Below are 20,001 nucleotides of genomic sequence, written 5' to 3'. Positions count from 1 at the left end.
AAAATCTGAAGAGTCACATATTTATACACAACAAGACACAGACATAAAGCAATAGATGAGACAAGTGACATGAAGCAGAACTATCATTATGGGAGAGGGATAAATAGTTGTGGCGGTAAATATTGGAATAGTTCATAGATAAGGAGTGTGAAAGTTTTATTGTCCTGTGATTGAGGTCTGGTCCGGGACTTTGATGCCCCCACAAGTCTGAGGAGCACATTCCCTAGTTGATGTAGAATGAAATTTGTTACCATCTTTTCAGTTAGCCATTAAAGGTATCAACCACTGAGAACTCTCAAAACTACATATTTTTCTATCTACTGGCTAACACGGTTCAAAGATCTATATTTTTCCTGTATAGTTAAAACTGTATGCTAATGAGTTGCAGGTGCAGAAGGCAAGCACCGCACTTACATCAATCCTTGCCTTTTTCACAAATTCTTATCCGGCTGCTTGCCTCCTGACTTGTAGCTCATTCATGTTTCAGTGACTTATCAGTCATTGGCCAATCAGAGGCAAGCAGCTGACGATCAGTGTGCCACGCGCAGGCGGCGCATGATATCACTGCAATGCACCACCCATCCCCCAATGTTGGCTATGGAGGAGGAAGAGTACTCTGCTTGTTGTCAGAGAAAGGACAAGTGAGAGGAACCATTTTTTTATGTGTATGTAAAGAGTAGCTGGATGGGGAACATGATTACAAGAAGGGGCCAGGATGGGGAGGACATTATTTTAAAGGGTGGGGCTAGGCTGGGGGATATTATCCATTATCAATAATGTATATATAACAAGTATCTCCAGAAATTACCACAGTCCGGTATTACCAAAATGAAAGGTTGTTTTTTCTACTGTATATTAACTTTCCTTCCAGCTTTTTAATGATTAAATAAGATCACAAACCTAACCATGTGTCCACATGTGATGTCTTACATGCTGAATGTGAATTAATGTTTTTTTTTTCATGGCGCTTTAGTGGCAAAGCATCAAAACAGTTCAGATCTCAGAGGAACGCGCGTCAGATGCTTGATCTAAGGTGACGTTTGAAGGGCCAAATATATTCAGGCTTGTATAATTACTAAGAATCTGCCTACTTTTATTTTTTCCTCCGAGTCCTAATCAGTTACTTACCATGGCCCCATATTTATTCTACTTATATAAAAACTACAGTATCATTTCATAGGTCCCTCATTTTTTAAGCTAATGGAGATGGGTTCTCTATACAGGATCTTCATTTATATTTTGACCATACAAAGATCATCTCTCCACTGGAGGATCTGTCCTGTCTTGCATTTCACAGACAACCCATTGATTTAAATTGGCACTGTGTAATGCTTTGTTTCATCTATGATGGCGTTAAAGAAAATTAAACACTAACTGAATAATTTTCACACAGATTATAGCTAAATCCTGTAGGTCCCAGATAGAAAAACTTTGTCATCATCTTATTGTCAACTGGTTCCTTTTCTTCTAATAAGTATGGATTGCAGAAAGCATAACCCTTTAAAGCATACTTAGGGATTCTCTTCTGTGGAGCGAGGAAACAAAACTGGAATGTTTTGGACCTATGGATAAGCAATATGTCTAGAGGAAGAAAAATTTAACATACACTGCCCATTTTCAGTGAGGTATTGCGGTGACTAGGTGATTTCTAGATGTCTATAGTGAAACATTACGGTGGCTCCGTGATGCATAAATTGAAGAATAGCAGTGACTTGGTGATGCATACATTGAAGGATGGCAGTGGCTTGGTGATGCCTACAGTGAAGGATGGCAGTGGCTTGGTGATGCATACAGTGAAGGATGGCAGTGGCTTGGTGATGCTTACAGTGAAGGATGGCAGTGGCTTGGTGATGCTTACAGTGAAGGATAGCACTGACTTGGTAATGCATACATTGAAAGATGGCAGTGGCTTGGCGATGCCTAGAGTGAAAGATAGCAGTGGCTTGGCGATGCCTAGAGTGAAAGATAGCAGTGGCTTGGTGATGCACACATTGAAGGATGGCGGTAGCTTGGTGATGCCTACAGTAAAGGATGGCAGTGGCTTGGTGATGCCTACAGTGAAGAATGGCAGTGGCTGAGTGATGCCTACAATGAAAGATGGCGGTGGCTTGGTGCTGCATACACTGAAGTATGGAAGTGGCTTAGTGCTGCATACATTGAGGTATGGCGGTGGCTTGGTGCTGCGAACATTGAAGTATGGCAGTGGCTTGGTGATGCCTGCAGTGAAGCATGGAGGTGGCATGGTGATGCTTTGGGGTTGCTTTGCTTCATCTGGCACGGGAAACCTACAGTGTGTGAAGGCCAAGATGGATTCAATCAAGTTACTGAAAATCCTAGGAGAAAACATTTTGAGAAAGCTGAAGACTTGGCATTGCTGGACCTTCAAACAGAATGATCCAATGCATACCTCAGGTCCACCAATGCTTTGTTTTAGAAGACATTCTCGATAATTCTGGCGCAGCCATCTCAGTCACCTGACTGGAGCCTCATAGAAAACCTTTGGTGGCATTTGAAGAAGACAGGTGCAAAGCAGAGACACAAGAATATTAGTGAATTGAAAGCCATTGCCCATGAAGACTGGGCAAAGACTCTTCAAGAACGCTACCTGAAGCTGGTGTCTGGCTATACATCATCTTTACAGTATATTATAAGAGCCAAAAAGCAGCTCTTCTAAGAACTAAAGACGTTCATCATAAAGGTGTAAATAAAGTGCAATAGTAAATAAAATTGGTATGTTGTGATACATATGGAGAATTTGCTTGTTATATTAGTCATGTTGAGCTATTTAAATTATTCTTGTTGGCAATTGTTGGTAAACTCTAAAAAAAGAATTACAATTTTTATAGATCATGTAACCAATGGAATAGATTCCATTTACTCACCAAATGTCACCCCGAAAGTGTTTCGTACTCGAGTCTTAATGAAGGGAGCACTGCTGTAAGCTCCAAATTCATGTGTGCGCCTCCTATTGAATTTGGTTCATTTTTTTAGCTGTCAGGGACTAGAGTACATTTCTCTCGTAATTTATGACATTTTACAACACAAGTTATGATGATTTTGTCAGGCGGATTTTGCCTATGCCCTGTCCTACCTTAGCTTTTCCCCCACTTTTCGAAAAGTTGTCTGGGACTGGTGTAAAAAAGCTAAAAGTCAAAAAATATTTGCACAACTGCAAATCGTTTGAGACATTTCAAGCAGTTTTCCACCAGAATTCTGGCTAAAATCGCTTCATGAATCGAGGCCAAAGTCTATAAAAAAAAAGTTGTCTAATTATATTATCTTTGGATTCACAAACTCGTCAGTCATCGTGGGGACAATTCTATGTTGTGTTTCTAGTGAACTTTACAGCTAGATGACAATTAGTTACATTTTACATCTGTCACCACAAATGATGCAATTAGCATAATCACTTGCAGAGATTAATAAGACAGTAAACACAGAATTGTGACAGGAGATAATTACAAAATAACCCATCTAATCTGGCCGTCTAGAAATGTATATACATTCCATTCATTTCCTCAGCAGTTGTTCCAAGTGGAGGATGAGGTTGTCATTGAATAGTAGAAATCTTTATAGAAGTTGTCCCCTGTCAGTCAGACAGGTCATTCAAGTACAATAGATTTGGCGGTCCAAACCTCTGCGGTCAATAAGAATGAATGGCTATTAATCTCATCTATGTGCTTGAGAAACGGGAGTTCCCCTAAACGTTCTAAAGGGGCAGACATTTTGTTACCATTTATGCAGCATCCCTTTTGAAAATGGCTTAAATTAAGTCAGAACGACTTGTTAATGGGATGATTCCACTATGGTGAGAATGATGGTGGAATTTTGACTTCTCGTATACTAGTGTCCTCAGAGTTTTTCTATTGGTAAAACAGAAGCCTTGATGATATGGGATGATTCCACTATGGTGAGAATGATGGTGGAATTTTGACTTCTCGTATACTAGTGTCCTCAGAATTTTTCTATTGCTAAAACAGAAGCTTTGATGATAATTGTTTATTGTCAAGCCAAACTCCCCACTTTGTTCTGATAAAGTCAGATGTCTAATTATCTGGTCCAGACAGCTATATAGCCACCAGCTACTATTAAGGTCATTCCCACTATTCCTGCTGCTGTCTGCACCTTACATTCTACTATCAAGGTACCTGATAACCAACTCTTCTCTACTATCCAGCATTCTGTAGCACCCTAAACTCTGCTGTGTCAAGCTACCTAGAAACCAACTCCTCTCAGTCATTTCTGGTGCTGTCACGCTCTCAACTTGTGTTAGTTACCTGATTACCAGCTCACCTCTACTTTTTTTGGTGCTGCCCACACTTACAACTTTGTTGATACTGTGTCTAACTTTCTTCAAAATGTACCAGATTGCCTACACTTTCTGCTGTCCACATATTTGGCTATGCTGAACCTAGTACTTCCAGCTTTGCTGAACCACCTGTGGTCCTGCAGATCCTGCAAGTCCACTTTGGACAATCTTGTTTTGTAACTTGGGTCCTTCAAGCTGATCACGAGGAGCCTCAGCTGTAGCTGCAGTGCCACCTTGGGCCATATGAAACACTACTCTGTTCCCATCTAATTCAGTAGTATGTTGGTGAAGTCTATTGACTCCTTGGGTCCTCCAGAGTAGCGGATTCTCTTGTAGCTTCTATTGTCTCAGAATTCCCCAATTCTGTACCTAAAAATGTATTTTTAAAATCAGATAAACTCCTACCAAGCATCTTCTGTTCTCCAGTAGCCTCCAATTAAGTAAGGGCTTGCTCCACATCTTCAGTTATACATTGCATGATTGGTGAAAACCATCAGCAAAATTTGATAATTTCTATTGGAAAACAATCACTTTCCCTTCCATCTACAATTCTCCTTTATTTTGATTTACACCTACTGTGAAAAGTAGGAGACATATAAGATCTCAGCAATGAGGCTGAAACATTTAATTACTTAATACATTCAAGACTAATTCTGTGATGAGAAAAGAAATATTTTTTGCACTCCAAGGCTGTAATTACAATCTAAGCATTTGATAAGGTCAACTGGAGAACTGCAAAATAGAATATTTCCAAAACTTCCAGAATCCATGCTGCTAATTATTGGTCTATAGATATCATTTAGTAATAATAGGGCAGTAAATTGTTACTAACTTGCAGCATTAACTTTCTTGTCTGTGCTATGGATAATTAGTGAAGATTTCATTGCATAATATTTTACCAACATGTATTTTATTCTACCGTCTGTAATATACCGTGTTATTAGGCCTCCCATCTTTCAGACGGCATAGACCAGGCTTCATATGAAAGAAGAATATAGAACTGATCTATTGTTATTTCAATCTAACAGCAGATTGAGTTACCTTTGACAGAAAGGTGTGGATTTCTTACAGCCATGGTAATGTAATATACGTTGCTAATTATAAAAGCCCTGGCTGGGCTGAGAAGGGAAAAGTTGGTACCAGAACTTGTACCAAGCAGGTTGTGTGGCTGCGAGGTGGGATTACTGCCACTATCACCACAGATGGTCCGAGAGTGGTCAGATGCCAGAAAAGGCCTGAGCTCTGAGGAAGATCCATGACCAGCACTAGTAGAAGACTGTAAGCAATGCCAGGAGAAGTCTGTGACCAGCGCCATTAGAAGACTGTAAGCAGCACCAGTAGCAGACCATAAGCAGCACTAGCAGAAGGCCATGACCAGCACCAATAGAAGCCCGTAAGCAGTGACAGTAGAAGTCAATAAGCAGTGCCAGTAGAAGACCTTAAACAGCACCTGTAGAAGACCGGAAGCAGCGAGAGTAGAAGACTATAAGCAGTGACAGTAGAAGACCGGAAGCAGCGCCAGTAGATGACTGTGACCAGATCTGAACCAGGCTTGAGAGACGATCTAGCTGTAGCAGAGGACTGTTCATGTGGGCCGTTACTTCCAGGGTAAACGTACGGTACAGGGTGTAGGTTGGGGTCATGCTTCAGTGAACGGAGACGGCCAAGGTGATGAGCACACTGTATACTCAGTGACTTGCATATCTAGGACTTGCGGCTTAGCGGGAAGTACCGGTGACCCCCCTGCTAGGACCAGTGGAAGGATCAGAGGAACTTACAGAGACTATGACAGGGATGGGCTTAGTACTGAAAGTGACACACGTTAAGCTGAGACATAAAGGCATTAATAGTTGTTTAACTGCTAAATAATAAGAACACTAAGAACAGTGTACATAATAGAACGTTGCATGGATATTATATTCAGTCACATCACTGTGTTCTGATAGTGTCATAAAATACTGTATTGACCTTGCCATTGTTGCCCATAATATTGAGCTTATATATATATATATATATATATATATATATACAGTACAGACCAAAAGTTTGGACACACCCTCTCATTTAAAGATTTTTCTGTATTGTCATGACTTTGAAAATTGTACATTCACACTAAAGACATCAAAACTATGAATTAACACATATGGAATTATATACTTAGCAAAAAAGTGTGAAACAACTGAAAATATGTCTTATATTCTAGGTTCTTCAAAGTAGCCACCTTTTGCTTTGATGGCTGCTTTGCACACTCTTGGCATTCTCATGATGAGCTTCAAGAGGTAGTCACCGGAAATGGTTTTCACTTCACAGATGTGCCCTGTCAGGTTTAATAAGTGGGATTTCTTGCCTAATAAATGGGGTTGGGACCACCAGTTGTGTTGTGCAGAAGTCAGGTGGATACACAGCTGATAGTCCTATTGAATAGATAGTTAGAATTTGTATTATGACAAGAAAAAAGCAGCTAAGTAAAGAAAAACAAGTGGCCATCATTACTTTAAGAAATGAAGGTCAGTCAGTCCGAAAAAACTGGGCAAACTTTGAAAGTGTCCCCAAGTGAAGTTGCAAAAACCATCAAGCGCTACAAAGAAACTGGCTCACATGAGGACCGCCCCAGGAAAGGAAGACCAAGAGTCACCTCTGCTTCTGAGGATAAGTTTATCCGAGTTACCAGCCTCAGAAATCGCAGGTTAACAGCAGCTCAGATTAGAGACCAGGTCAATGCCACACAGAGTTCTAGCAGCAGACACATCTCTTCACCAACTATTAAGAGGAGACTTTGTGCAGCAGGCCTTCATGGTAAAATAGCTGCTAGGATACCACTGCTAAGGAAAGGCAACAAGCAGAAGAGACTTGTTTGGGTTAAAGAACACAAGGAATGGACATTAGACCAGTGGAACTCTGTGCTTTGGTCTGATGAGTCCAAATTTGAGATCTTTGGTTCCAGCCACCGTGTCTTTGTGTGACGCAGAAAAGGTGAACGGATGGACTCTACATGCCTGGTTCCCACCGTGAAGCATGGAGGAGGAGGTGTGATGGTGTGGGGGTGCTTTGCTGGTGACACTGTTGGGGATTTATTCAAAATTGAAGGCATACTGAACCAGGCATGGCTATCACATCATCTTGCAGCGGCATGTTATTCCATCCGGTTTGCGTTTAGTTGGACCATCATTTATTTTTCAACAGGACAATGACCCCAAACACACCTCCAGGCTGTGTAAGGGCTATTTGACCAAGAGGGAGAGTGATGGGGTGCTACGCCAGATGACTTGACCTACACAGTCACCAGACCTGAACCCAATCGAGATGGTTTGGGGTGAGCTGGACCGCAGAGTGAAGGCAAAAGGGCCAACAAGTGCTAAGCATCTCTGGGAACTCCTTCAAGATTGTTGGAAGACCATTTCCAGTGATTACCTCTTGAAGCTCATCAAGAGAATGCCAAGAGTGTGCAAAGCAGTCATCATCAAAGCAAAAGGTGGCTACTTTGAAGAACCTAGAATATAAGACATATTTTCAGTTGTTTCACACTTTTTTGTTAAGTATTAATTCCACATGTGTTAATTCATAGTTTTGATACCTTCAGTGTGAATGTACAATTTTCATAGTCATGAAAATACAGAAAAATCTTTAAATGAGAAGGTGTGGCCAAACTTTTGGTTTGTACTGTATATATATATATATATATATATATATATATATATATATATACGTTACCGTTCAAACGTTTGCGGTCACCCAGACAATTTTGTGTTTTCCATGAAAAGTCATATTTTTATTTATCAAATGAATTGCAAAATGATTAGAAAATATAGTCCAGACATTGACAAGGTTAGAAATAATGATTTTTATTAGAAAGAATATTTTTTTCCTTCAAACTTTGCTTTCGTCAAAGAATGCTCCCTTTGCAGCAATTCCAGCATTGCAGACCTTTGGCATTCTAGCTGTTAATTTGCTGAGATAATCTTGAGAAATTTCACCCCATGCTTCCTGAAGCCCCTCCCACAAGTTGGATTGGCTGGACGGGCACTTTTTGCCTACCATACAGTCAAGCTGCTCCCACAACAGCTCAATGGGGTTGAGATCTGGTGACTGCGCTAGCCACTCCATTACAGATAGAATACCAGCTGCCTGCTTCTTCCCTAAATAGTTCATGCATAATTTGGAGGTGTGCTTTGGGTCATTGTCCTATTGTAGGATGAAATTGGCTCCAATCAAGCGCTGTCCACAGGGTATGGCATGGCATTGCAAAATGGAGTGATAGCCTTCCTTATTCAAAATCTCATTTACCTTGTACAAATCTCCCACTTTACCAGCACCAAAGCAACCCCAGACCATCACATTACGTCCACCATGCTTGACAGATGGCGTCAGGCACTCTTCCAGCATCTTTTCAGTTGTTCTGCATCTCACAAATGTTCTTCTGTGTGATCCAAACACCTCAAACTTTGATTCGTCTGTCCATAAAACTTTTTTCCAATCTTCCTCTGTCCAATGTCTGTGTTCTTTTGCCCATATTAATCTTTTCCTTTTATTAGCCAGTCTCAGATATGGCTTTTTCTTTGCCACTTTGCCCTGAAGGCCAGCATCCCGGAGTCACCTCTTCACTGTAGACATTGACACTGGCGTTTTGCTTGTACTATTTAATGAAGCTGCCAGTTGAGGAGCTGTGAGGCATCAATTTCTCAAACTAGAGACTCTAATGTACTTGTCTTGTTGCTCAGTTCTGCAGCGGGGCCTCCCACGTCACTTTCTACTCTGGTTAGAGCCTGTTTGTGCTCTCCTCTGAAGGGAGTAGTACACACTGTTGTAGGAAATCTTCAGTTTCTTGGCAATTTCTCGCATGGAATAGCCTTCATTTCTAAGAACAAGAATAGACTGTCGAGTTTCACATGAAAGTTCTCTTTTTCTGGACATTTTGAGAGTTTCATAGAACAAACAAATGTAATGCTCCAGATTCTCAACTAGCTCAAAGGAAGGTCAATTTTATAGCTTCTCAAATCAGCCAAACCGTTTTCAGCTGGGCTAACATACTTGTGCAAGGGTTTTCTAGGGTTTTCTAAACATCAATTAGCCTTCTTACACAGTTAGCAAACACAATGTACCATTAAAACACTGGAGTGGTGGTTGTTGGAAATGGGCCTCTATACACCTATGTAGATATTGCAATAAAAACAAGACGTTTGCAGCTAGAATATTCATTTACCACATTAACAATGTATAGAGTGTATTTCTGATTCATTTCTTGTTACCTTCATTGAAAAAAAATGTGCTTTTCTTTAAAAAATAATGACATTTCTAAATGACCCCAAACTTTTGAACGGTAGTGTATGTACTATTGGATAGATTTTCTTTCTGTGTTAGTCAAATAAATAGTGTTGATTAAGTATCACAATCTCCTCATTGTCTGCGCTGTTGCATCCAAGTAACCTGCTTACATAGGGTAAAAAAAATCCTTCACCCCAATTCTTTAAAAATGTCTTTATAATGCTGGAGAGTACGATTTACTGCTCTCCACATAACACACTGGATAAGTCATTTATGAATCGTTTATCAACTGATTTGGCAGCAGTTATAAATGTATCTGGCAACATAAATGTCTACCCCGTCAGTGCAGGGAAGGTCTGCAATAGATTACACTTTGGCATATGAGCATGTGCAGAGAAAAAGCCATAGTGAGAGACATTCGCACACATGCCTCCGTGCATCGCCATTTTCACACATCTGTAATTCTCTCACAATGGAAAATTAGAAAGAAGTGCAATAATTAACAGGCTGCGGACAATGGAGCTATTTATGAATATGTGTAGGAGGAAACAGACTGAAATTCTTTGTAGGCAGCCAGCTGGACACTGCACCTGATCAGAGATTTGCATTTGTCAAATCATAGAAATAGGCATCAGGTTTAACCGTTTTTAACCCTTTTTTTGTGTGTTGCTGCATTCTTTGATTTTTTTATTTATTTCCATCAACATAGCTTATTGTCTATTCTGCCTTCCTCTCGTCCTGGCTATAAATGGTGACTTTACTTATACTTTTCCCAGCTTTTCCAAACATATATAATTTAGAAGCAACTTCATTTTGAACAACTTGAGCAAGGGAATCTTGAAATGCCTGTAAACCATACCTGCCTAAACATTTGAACTACAGAGGTCCTGCAACTGGTTAGGTCCTCCATAGCAGCGCGACCAGGGCTGTCCGCACTTCTGTGTTGGCAAAACCTCTGCCCAGCATATTGAGCATCTCTGCTACCATCTAGGCTCCCAAGACATTGTGACGTCAAGTAGCGACCCACGTCATGATGTTGCAAAACGCCGAATAGCATTCAGCTGACCGGAGCATGCAGATTTACAGTCAGTTCAGTGAGCTCCAACTAGGTTCCAAGTGTTGTAGGTTGCCACATCAGTATGTACCACTCTCCTGCACTCTCCAAACCAAGGAGAGCGGTGAGAAGCCTGTGTGAGCTGCCTGCGAGCTGCAACCCACAGTGAGAGGTTTGAGGACATCCATAGGCATCCCCTGTAACTGGGACTTACATACCATCCCCAGTTACAGGTGAAATCAGCAAGAAAAATTATGTATTACTATGTCTAAAATCCTCCTCAAAAGTTTTTTAAGATTTTATGTGGAGCTCAGAGTGCAAAATAAAAAAAAATATGAATTAAAAAAAAAGCAGAATTAAATAAAGCAAAACTTAAAAAAAGACTGTCAGTTTTAATCGCTGTTTGTATATATATATATATATATATATGTACAGTACAGACCAAAAGTTTGGACACACCTTCTCATTTAAAGATTTTTCTGTATTTTCATAAGTTTGAAAATTGTACATTCACACCGAAGGCATCAAAACGATGAATTAACACATGTGAAATTATATACTTAACAAAAAAGTGTGAAACAACTGAAAATATGTCATATATTCTAGGTTCTTCAAAGTAGTCACCTTTTGCTTTGATGACTGCTTTGCACACTCTTGGCATTCTCTTGATGAGCTTCAAGAGGTAGTCACCGGAAATGGATTTCACTTCACAGGTGTGCCCTGTCTGGTTTAATAAGTGGGATAAGTGGATACACAGCTGATAGTCCTACTGAATAGACCGTCAGAATTTGTATTATGGCAAGAAAAAAGCAGCTAAGTAAAGAAAAACAAGTGGCCATCATTACTTTAAGAAATGAAGGTCAGTCAGTCCGAAAAATTGGGCAAATTTTGAATGTGTCCCCAAGTGCAGTTGCAGGTTAACAGCAGCTCAGATTATTGATCAGGTCAATGCCACACAGAGTTCTAGCAGCAGACACATCTCTACAACAACTGTTAAGAGGAGACTTTGTGCAGCAGGCCTTCATGGTAAAATAGCTGCTAGGAAACCACTGCTAAGGACAGGCAACAAGCAGAAGAGACTTGTTTGGGCTAAAGAACACAAGGAATGGACATTAGACCAGTGGAAATCTGTGCTATGGTCTGATGAGTCCAAATTTGAGATCTTTGGTTCCAACCACCGTATCTTTGTGCGACGCAGAAAAGGTGAATGGATGGACTCTACATGCCTGGTTCCCACCGTGAAGCATGGAGGAGGAGGTGTGATGGTGTGGGGGTGCTTTGCTGGTGACACTTTTGGGGATTTATTCAAAATTGAAGGCATACTGAACCAGCATGGCTACCACAGCATCTTGCAGCGGCATGCTATTCCATCCGGTCTGCGTTTAGTTGGACCATCATTTATTTTTCAACCGGACAATGACCCCAAATACACCTCTAGGCTGTGTAAGGGCTATTTGACCAAGAAGGAGAGTGATGGGGTGCTACGCCAGATGACCTGGCCTCCACAGTCACCAGACCTGAACCCATTCGAGATGGTTTGGGGTGAGCTGAACCGCAGAGTGAAGGCAAAAGGGCCAACAAGTGCTAAGCATCTCTGGGAACTCCTTCAAGATTGTTGGAAGACCATTTCCGGTGACTTCCTCTTGAAGCTCATCAAGAGTGTGCAAAGTAGTCATCAAAGCAAAAGGTGGCTACTTTGAAGAACCTAGAATATAATACATATTTTCAGTTGTTTCACACTTTTTTGTTAAGTATATAATTCCACATGTGTTAATTCATAGTTTTGACGCCTTCAGTGTGAATCTACAATTTTCATAGTCATGAAAATGCAGAAAAATCTTTAAATGAGAAGGTGTGTCCAAACATTTGGTCTGTACTGTATATTATTCCTTTTATTTTTTTAAATAAAAAAAGTGAAAAATAGACAGCTATTTCCTAGTTTTCTTTAGGTTTTCCCATGAGTTTAGCAAGAAAGGGATATAAAAATGACAAACAAAAAATTAAACCCCATGTATAGCAAAAAAAGAAGCACAAATTATTAGAATACCTGAACAAGAAATTTTTTAGGGCCATTAAAAGCGCATGTACGTTAAACCCAAAAATGTTCCTGGTCAAGAATGAAGGAAAATAGCCCAGTCCTGAACTGGTAGCAAACATTGTAAACTTGTATAAAGTAAATTCAGTCTAAAATTCAGTCGAAATGATGCTTTATTTAAAAATAAATATGCTGATTTCCTAAACTGGGCATGCGTTATGTGCCATGAGCAGGTATTTACATAAAGACTTATACAACAGATCAAAAAGGAATCGCAGCGGAAGTTGGGCCATTGGCATTATTTCTACATGGCCTTTCGCTCTTTGAAGCCAAATGGAGCATATGTAGTCAGGAGATAAGTTTTAGGAACAGGCTATGAGGCTATGAGTTGATCAGGTGGTCAGTCAACCATAAAAAGGTTACAAGAAACAAAAAAAAATCCTAAATATATAAAAGGGTAGTCACAATGAATTGAAAGTGTGGACAATATATCAATATATCAGTTACATGCATGGCTTGAGTTATACGCTTCCTATACTGTATAACTGACCACAAGGCAACCATTTATGTTTGCTTAACTGTAAACCTTTTATCCCCCTGGAATTACTGGGATTTGTGAGCAGCTTTCCCTGTGTGGCGCTTGCGATGCGGATGGAAGAAGCACAAAAAGGCAGCTTGCTTGGCTTAGTAAATCACGCCAATAATACGGTGTGAGGACTGGAAAGCTGTGACCGGCTCCGCTATCCAGAAATCCAGTAGTATACCGATCAACACCCCCAAGATCAGCCTACCAAATATGGGATATAACTTCCACAATATGTCCCTTTACTTACTAATATAAAGATTGCAAGAAAGGTGTCATGAAATGATGATAATTGAGTAATAATAAAAATAATAATAATAGTAAGAATTAAAAATTTAACTTAAGCATTATCTTGTGAACTATTTTGATTTTCTTTTTCTCCTATTGGAGAATTTCCTACTTTGTAATTGTCTGACTAGATCTCTATTTTTTTTAAATAAAAAAAAAAGATACAGTATATAAGTTTGAAAGAACACTCTTTTCCCCTTTTTCCAACTTAAAAAATAGTTACATAAAAATAATAGACATGGTATTGGTATTTACGCATATGTAAAAGTTTGGCCTGCACTGTTAAGGGGGAGCGGGTCGACACTGGTATAGGGGTAATGTCCCCCAATTCTGATAATATCCCCCATCCTGGTAGATATGCCCCCCTTCCTATTATACGTGGCCCCCATCCCCATCCTGGTATGCATGGCACCCCTCCATCCTGATATGCATTGCACCCCACATCCTTATCCTGGTATGAATGGCACCCCTCATCCCTATCCTAGTATGCATGGCACCCCTCATCCCTATCCTGGTATGCATGGCACCCCTCATCCCTATCCTGGTATGCATGGCACCCCTCATCCCTATCCTGGTATGCATGGCACCCCTCATCCGTATCCTGGTATGCATGGCACCCCTCATCCCTATCCTGGTATGCATGGTACCCCTCATCCCTATCCTGGTATGCATGGCACCCCTCATCTCTATCCTGGTATGCATGGCACCCCTCATCCTTATCCTGGTATGCATGGCCCCCTCATCCTTCTCCTGGTATGCATGGCCCCCTCAACCTTCTCCTGGCATGCATGGCAGCCCTCATCCTTATACTGGTATGTATGATCCTCCTCATCCTTATACTGGTATGTATGATCCCCTCGTTCTTATTCTGATATGTATGGCCTCCTCATCCTTATCCTGGTATGTATGGCCCCCTCATCCATATCCTGGTATGCATGGCACCCCTCATCCCTATCCTGGTATGCATGGTACACCTCATCCCTATCCTGGTATGCATGGCACCCCTCATCTCTATCCTGGTATGCATGGCACCCCTCATCCTTATCCTGGTATGCATGGCCCCCTCATCCTTATCCTGGTATGCATGGCCCCCTCATCCTTATCGTGGTATGCATGGCCCCCTCAACCTTCTCCTGGTATGCATGGCAGCCCTCATCCTTATACTGGTATGTATGATCCCCCTCATCCTTATACTGGTATGTATGATCCCCTCGTTCTTATTCTGATATGTATGGCCTCCTCATCCTTATCCTGGTATGTATGGCCCCCTCATCCATATCCTGGTATGCATGGCACCCCTCATCCCTATCCTGGTATGCATGGTACACCTCATCCCTATCCTGGTATGCATGGCACCCCTCATCTCTATCCTGGTATGCATGGCACCCCTCATCCTTATCCTGGTATGCATGGCCCCCTCATCCTTATCCTGGTATGCATGGCCCCCTCATCCTTATCGTGGTATGCATGGCCCCCTCAACCTTCTCCTGGTATGCATGGCAGCCCTCATCCTTATACTGGTATGTATGATCCCCCTCATCCTTATACTGGTATGTATGATCCCCTCATTCTTATTCTGATATGTATGGCCTCCTCATCCTTATCCTGGTATGTATGGCCCCCTCATCCATATCCTGGTATGTATGGCCCCCTCATCCTTACCCTGGTAAGTATGACCCCCTCATCCTTACCCTGGTATGTATGGCCCCCTCATCCTCATCCTAGTATGCATCGTCCCCCTAATCCCCATCACGCTGCACATAAAAAAATAAACACTCCTACTCACCTCTCTTCTCTCTCCTCCAGCGCTGCATCCTGTCTGCCCGCAGTGATCTCTCCATGTGAGCCACGCATGGCGTCACTGCCATGCGCAGCTCGCAAGGAGAGATCAGCTGCTCCCCACGCCGGGACTGTGTCCGCGGGGAGCAGTGACTTCATGCTCCTTAATAGCCGGCACACAGCATAGCCGCAGCGCGGCCCCTGCTGCTGCCGGGTGATCGCGTGTGCCCGCTATTAAAGGGCATGAATGGGCGTGGGGAGCAGTGAATATTCATTTTCTTTAGCAGCGGGGACAGTGTATGCTGCAGCAGGCGGTTCCTGCCTCCTGTGCCCCGCTCCTCCGCCGCAACCGCTCCCCCCACACAGTATATATATTGTAAAGCGGCGGTGTTCACACCGTGCAGTAACTGAGGCAGTGACCCAAGCAAGTCCAACATAAGCAGCTTTTATTCAGCAACTTACGGGTAAACAGAAAGTCCTCCGGTTCGCAGCCGGGTTAACATAAGTCCATAACAACGGTTGCCGTGGGCAATGGCTGCGCCAGGCCGCTCAGAGCCTGACGGGTGCAGAGCCTTCCCAGGCATAGGTTCAGCTACACACAGGCCCGCCAAGCTTTCCTGCTATGTTCCTAGCAGGTTCCAACACTGAACAACACTAATCCTTAATGCAAGGTTTTTAAAGGACCTGTGGCAAGAGCCACTGGAAAACCCGGGTTGGAGGGAGGAGGCCGCCCCACTGCCTTCCTGTAGCCTCCCCAAAGAAATGAAGGCCCTGCCGGGTTTTGCTTAATCTGCCTTAGCCAGATAGCCTGACCGGGTCAATGCTCACCTTCATTCCTATATTGCAGCCTCAGGTGTGTCTGTGACTGCAATGCACTCCAATGGATTTAATAGGTCTCTGTACACATTCTGGGGATATATAACGTCCCTCGTAGACGATCCCAGTCACTGCCTCACAATATATATACCCCCCCAGCAACATTCGGACTATAAGACACACCCCCCATTTTCCTCCAAAATTTTGGAGGAAAAAAGTGCGTCTTATAGTCCGAAAAATACGGTATGTGTATATGTGCAATATATAAAATTGTATATATACTGTGTTCCAAATTATTATGCAAATAATATTTTCTCAGATTTTCCCAAATTACCTATATGAATTGCAGTCATTGTAATTTTCCAGTCAAACAACTATTAGAGTACAATTGCAAGGTTTTTGTACAAACTGCCTATGATAACAGGATATTTTTAAAAAATAAAAAACTCAAACTGCACTCAAAATGCATGTTCCAAATTATTATGCACAGCAGAGTTTTCAACCTTTTCATTTTAATAAAGAACAAAAAAATGGTCATTTTTGAAATTATAAGCATTAGCAGGTTATTACAAACTGAAATCAAACAGTTTTCAACTCAAAACTTTATTCTAGGTGATGTTACATTTTCACATAGGACCGCTTGTTTGAAAGGAGCTTCTGAACTCTCTCGTCCATTGAATTTGTCAGGTTTTGGATGGTTTCTGCTTCAATTGTTTTGCATGAGGACAGAATACCCTCCCAGAGCTGTTGCTTAGATATGAACTGCCTCCCGCCATCATAGACTCTCCTTTTGATGATGCTCCAGAGGTTCTCAATGGGGTTGAGGTCAGGGGAGCATGGGTGCCACACCATAAGTTTGTCCCCTTTTATGCCCATAGCAGCCAGAGATGCAGATGTGTTATGTGTTTATTTCTGTTAATGGTGATGATTATGGCTTATAGCCAATGAGAACACAAAAGTCATTATCTCAGTAAATGACAATAATTAACAAAAAAACACCTGCAAAGGCTTCCTAAGCAGTTAAAAGGCATCTTAGTCTGTTTCAGTAGGGTCCACAATCATGGGTAAGACTGCTGAGTTGACAAATGTCCAGTAGGCAGAAATTGACACACTCCACAAGGTCCCAGAGTTCCAATTTTCCATCAAGGTCCCAGAGTCTGGAGGAAGAGTGGAGAGGCCACAATCCAAGCTGCTTGAGGTCTAGTGTGAAGTTTCCACAATTAGTGATGGTTTGGGGAGCCATGTCATCTGCTGGTGTAGGTCCACTGTGTTTTATCAAGACCAAAGTCAGCGCAGCCGTCTACCAGGAAATTTTAGAGCACTTCATGCTTCCCTCTGCCAACAAACTTTTTGGAGATGGAAATTTCATTCTCCAGCAGGACTTGGCACCTGTCCACACTGCCAAAAGTACCAATACCTGTTTAAAAACAACAGTATCGCTGTGCTTGATTGGCCAGCAAACTCGCCTGACCTTAACCCCATAGAGAATCTATTATAGAGAATCTATAGGGTATTGTCAAGAAGAAGATGAGAGACACCAGACCCAACAATGCAGACGAGCTGAAGGCTGCTATCAAAGCAACCTGGGCTTCCATAACACCTCAGCAGTGCCACAGGCTGATCGCCTCCATGCCACGCCGCATTGATGCAGTAATTGATGCAAAAGGAGCCCCGACCAAGTATTGAGTGCATTTACTGAACATACATTTCAGTAGGCCAACATTTCGGATTTTAACCCCTTTACGACCATGTCAGTAATAGTATGTAGCTGCGCCCTGGGCCTATTGGGCCAGCTACGTACTATTACGTGTGCTACAATTGCGCTCGCACACAAGTGGTGCAGGGCTGGGTGTCAGCTGATTGTCACAGCTGAAACACGATGATATGTGCCAGGAGCGGTCAAGCACCGCTCCTGGCACATTAACCACCGAAATGCTGCGGGATCAAGGTGGGGAAGTAAGCTCCAATACTTACCTCCTCTCAGGTGTCCCACAGTGTCTGTGTCGGGTCCTGGATGTTGTCATGGTGACCTGATGTCGTCATGACAACATCCGGGTCACCAGGAGGCAAGAAGTTACTTTGGTCATGCACAGTGCGTGACCAAAGTAGCTTCTGCATGCAGCCCTGACAGGCTGTATACAGCATAGAGATGCTGCTGCTATATAAGCTATCAGACTGCAAAAAGTGAAAGTCTGATAGTGGGACAATGTGTAACAGTTCCAAAAGTCTCAGACAGTGGAAAAAAAAATTGTAAGAATTAAAAAAAAAAAATAAATAAATAATCCCCCAAAAAATAAAAATATACTGTACCCATAAATAAATATTATTGTTAAAAAAAAAATACACAACAATAAAAGTACACATATTTGTTATCGCTGCGTCCGGAACGACCAGACCTGTAAAACTGTCCCACTATTTAACCCCTTTAGTGAACACGGTAAAAAATAAAAATAAAAAAACGAAGCAAAAAATGGTGGTTTATCATTATACTGCCAAACAAAAAATTTAACAAAACGCAATCAAAAAGACGAATGTAAATAAAAATGGTACCGCTCAAAACGTAATTTGGTCCCACAAAAAACAAGCCGCCATACAGCTCCATCAGCCGAAAAATGAAAAAGTTATAGCTCTCAGAATAAAATGATGCAAAATAAATTATTTTTTCTATAAAATAATTTTTATTGTGTAAAAGCGCCAAAACATAAAAAAAGATATAAATGCAGAACCGCTGTAAACATACTGACCCGAAGAAGAAAGCCACCTTATCAATTTTCCCACACGCAGAACGACATAAAAAAGCCCAAAAAAACAATTCCTGAATTGTTGTTTTTTGTTTATTCTGCCTCCCAAAATCGGAATAGAAAGCGATCAAAAAATGTCACGTGCCCGAAAATGGAACCAATAAAAACGTCAACTTGTCTAGCAAAAACAAACCATCACATGACTCTGTGACGGAAAAATTATAGCTCTCAAAATATGGTGATGCAAAAACTAGTCTTTGCAAAAAAAAAGGGTTTTTTAGTGTGTGACAGCTATCAATCATAAAAACCCGATATGAATCTGGCATCACTGTAATCGCACCGACCCGAAGAATAAAGTCGTCTAATCACTTACACCACATGAGTTAAGGCGTGAAAAGTAAACTCTAAGGTTACGGTTGTGCTAGGGTTAGGGTTAGGGTTGTGCTAGGGTTAGGGTTGTGCTAGCACTAGGGTTTTGCTAGGGTTAGGGTTGTGCTAGAGTTGGGCTAGGGTCAGGATTGGGTTAGGGTTGGGCTAGGGTTAGGGTTGGGCTAGGGTTAGGATTGTGCTAGGGTTAGGGTTGTGCTAGAGTTGGGCTAGGGTTAGGGTTGTGCTAGAGTTGGGGTAGGGTTAGGATTGGGCTAGGATTGTGCTAGGGTTAGGGTTGTGCTAGGGTTAGGGTTGTGCTAGGGTTAGGGTTGTGTTGGGGTTGGGATTTTTTCAAAAGTAAATTTAAAAAAGTGATAACAATATAGCGACTAGTGTTGAGTGCAAGTGCTCGCTACTTGAGTTTGCATCGGGTGCTGAGGTATGCACCGAGTATCACGGGTGCTTGAGTGACATGCTCAAGTTTCCGCCCCATATGCTTTGCAGCAAAAAAAACTCGCGGGGATTGCCTGCCATGCACGAGCGATCCCCACATGTTTCTTTTTGGGTGTCTAACAACCGTGAAACATGCGGGGCAGGAACTCGAGCATGTCACTCGAGCACCCGCGATACATGGTGCATACCGGAGCACCCGATGCAAACTCAAGTATCGAGCACTTGCGCTGAAGATGACTACTTATTCAATACTAGATGGAGGCCAGATGCTATTGCATCAGGAGGGCGATAATGTCAAGCCGCGCTGCCGCG

At 41.9% G+C, this 20,001-nt stretch overlaps 1 protein-coding gene across 1 annotated transcript in view; it reads right to left on the bottom strand.

Annotated features, from left to right (window-relative positions):
• The window catches only part of ADGRA1 (adhesion G protein-coupled receptor A1), a 1,149,356-nt gene that overhangs the window by 616,122 nt on the left and 513,233 nt on the right, over positions 1-20,001 (bottom strand). The window lies entirely within an intron of this gene.

This window comes from Phyllobates terribilis, unplaced genomic scaffold, assembly GCF_046119375.1.
Source record: "Phyllobates terribilis strain yellow unplaced genomic scaffold, ASM4611937v1 Scaffold_5__5_contigs__length_657084704, whole genome shotgun sequence".
NCBI lineage: Eukaryota > Metazoa > Chordata > Amphibia > Anura > Dendrobatidae > Phyllobates > Phyllobates terribilis.
This window is presented reverse-complemented; position numbering and strand designations above follow the sequence as displayed.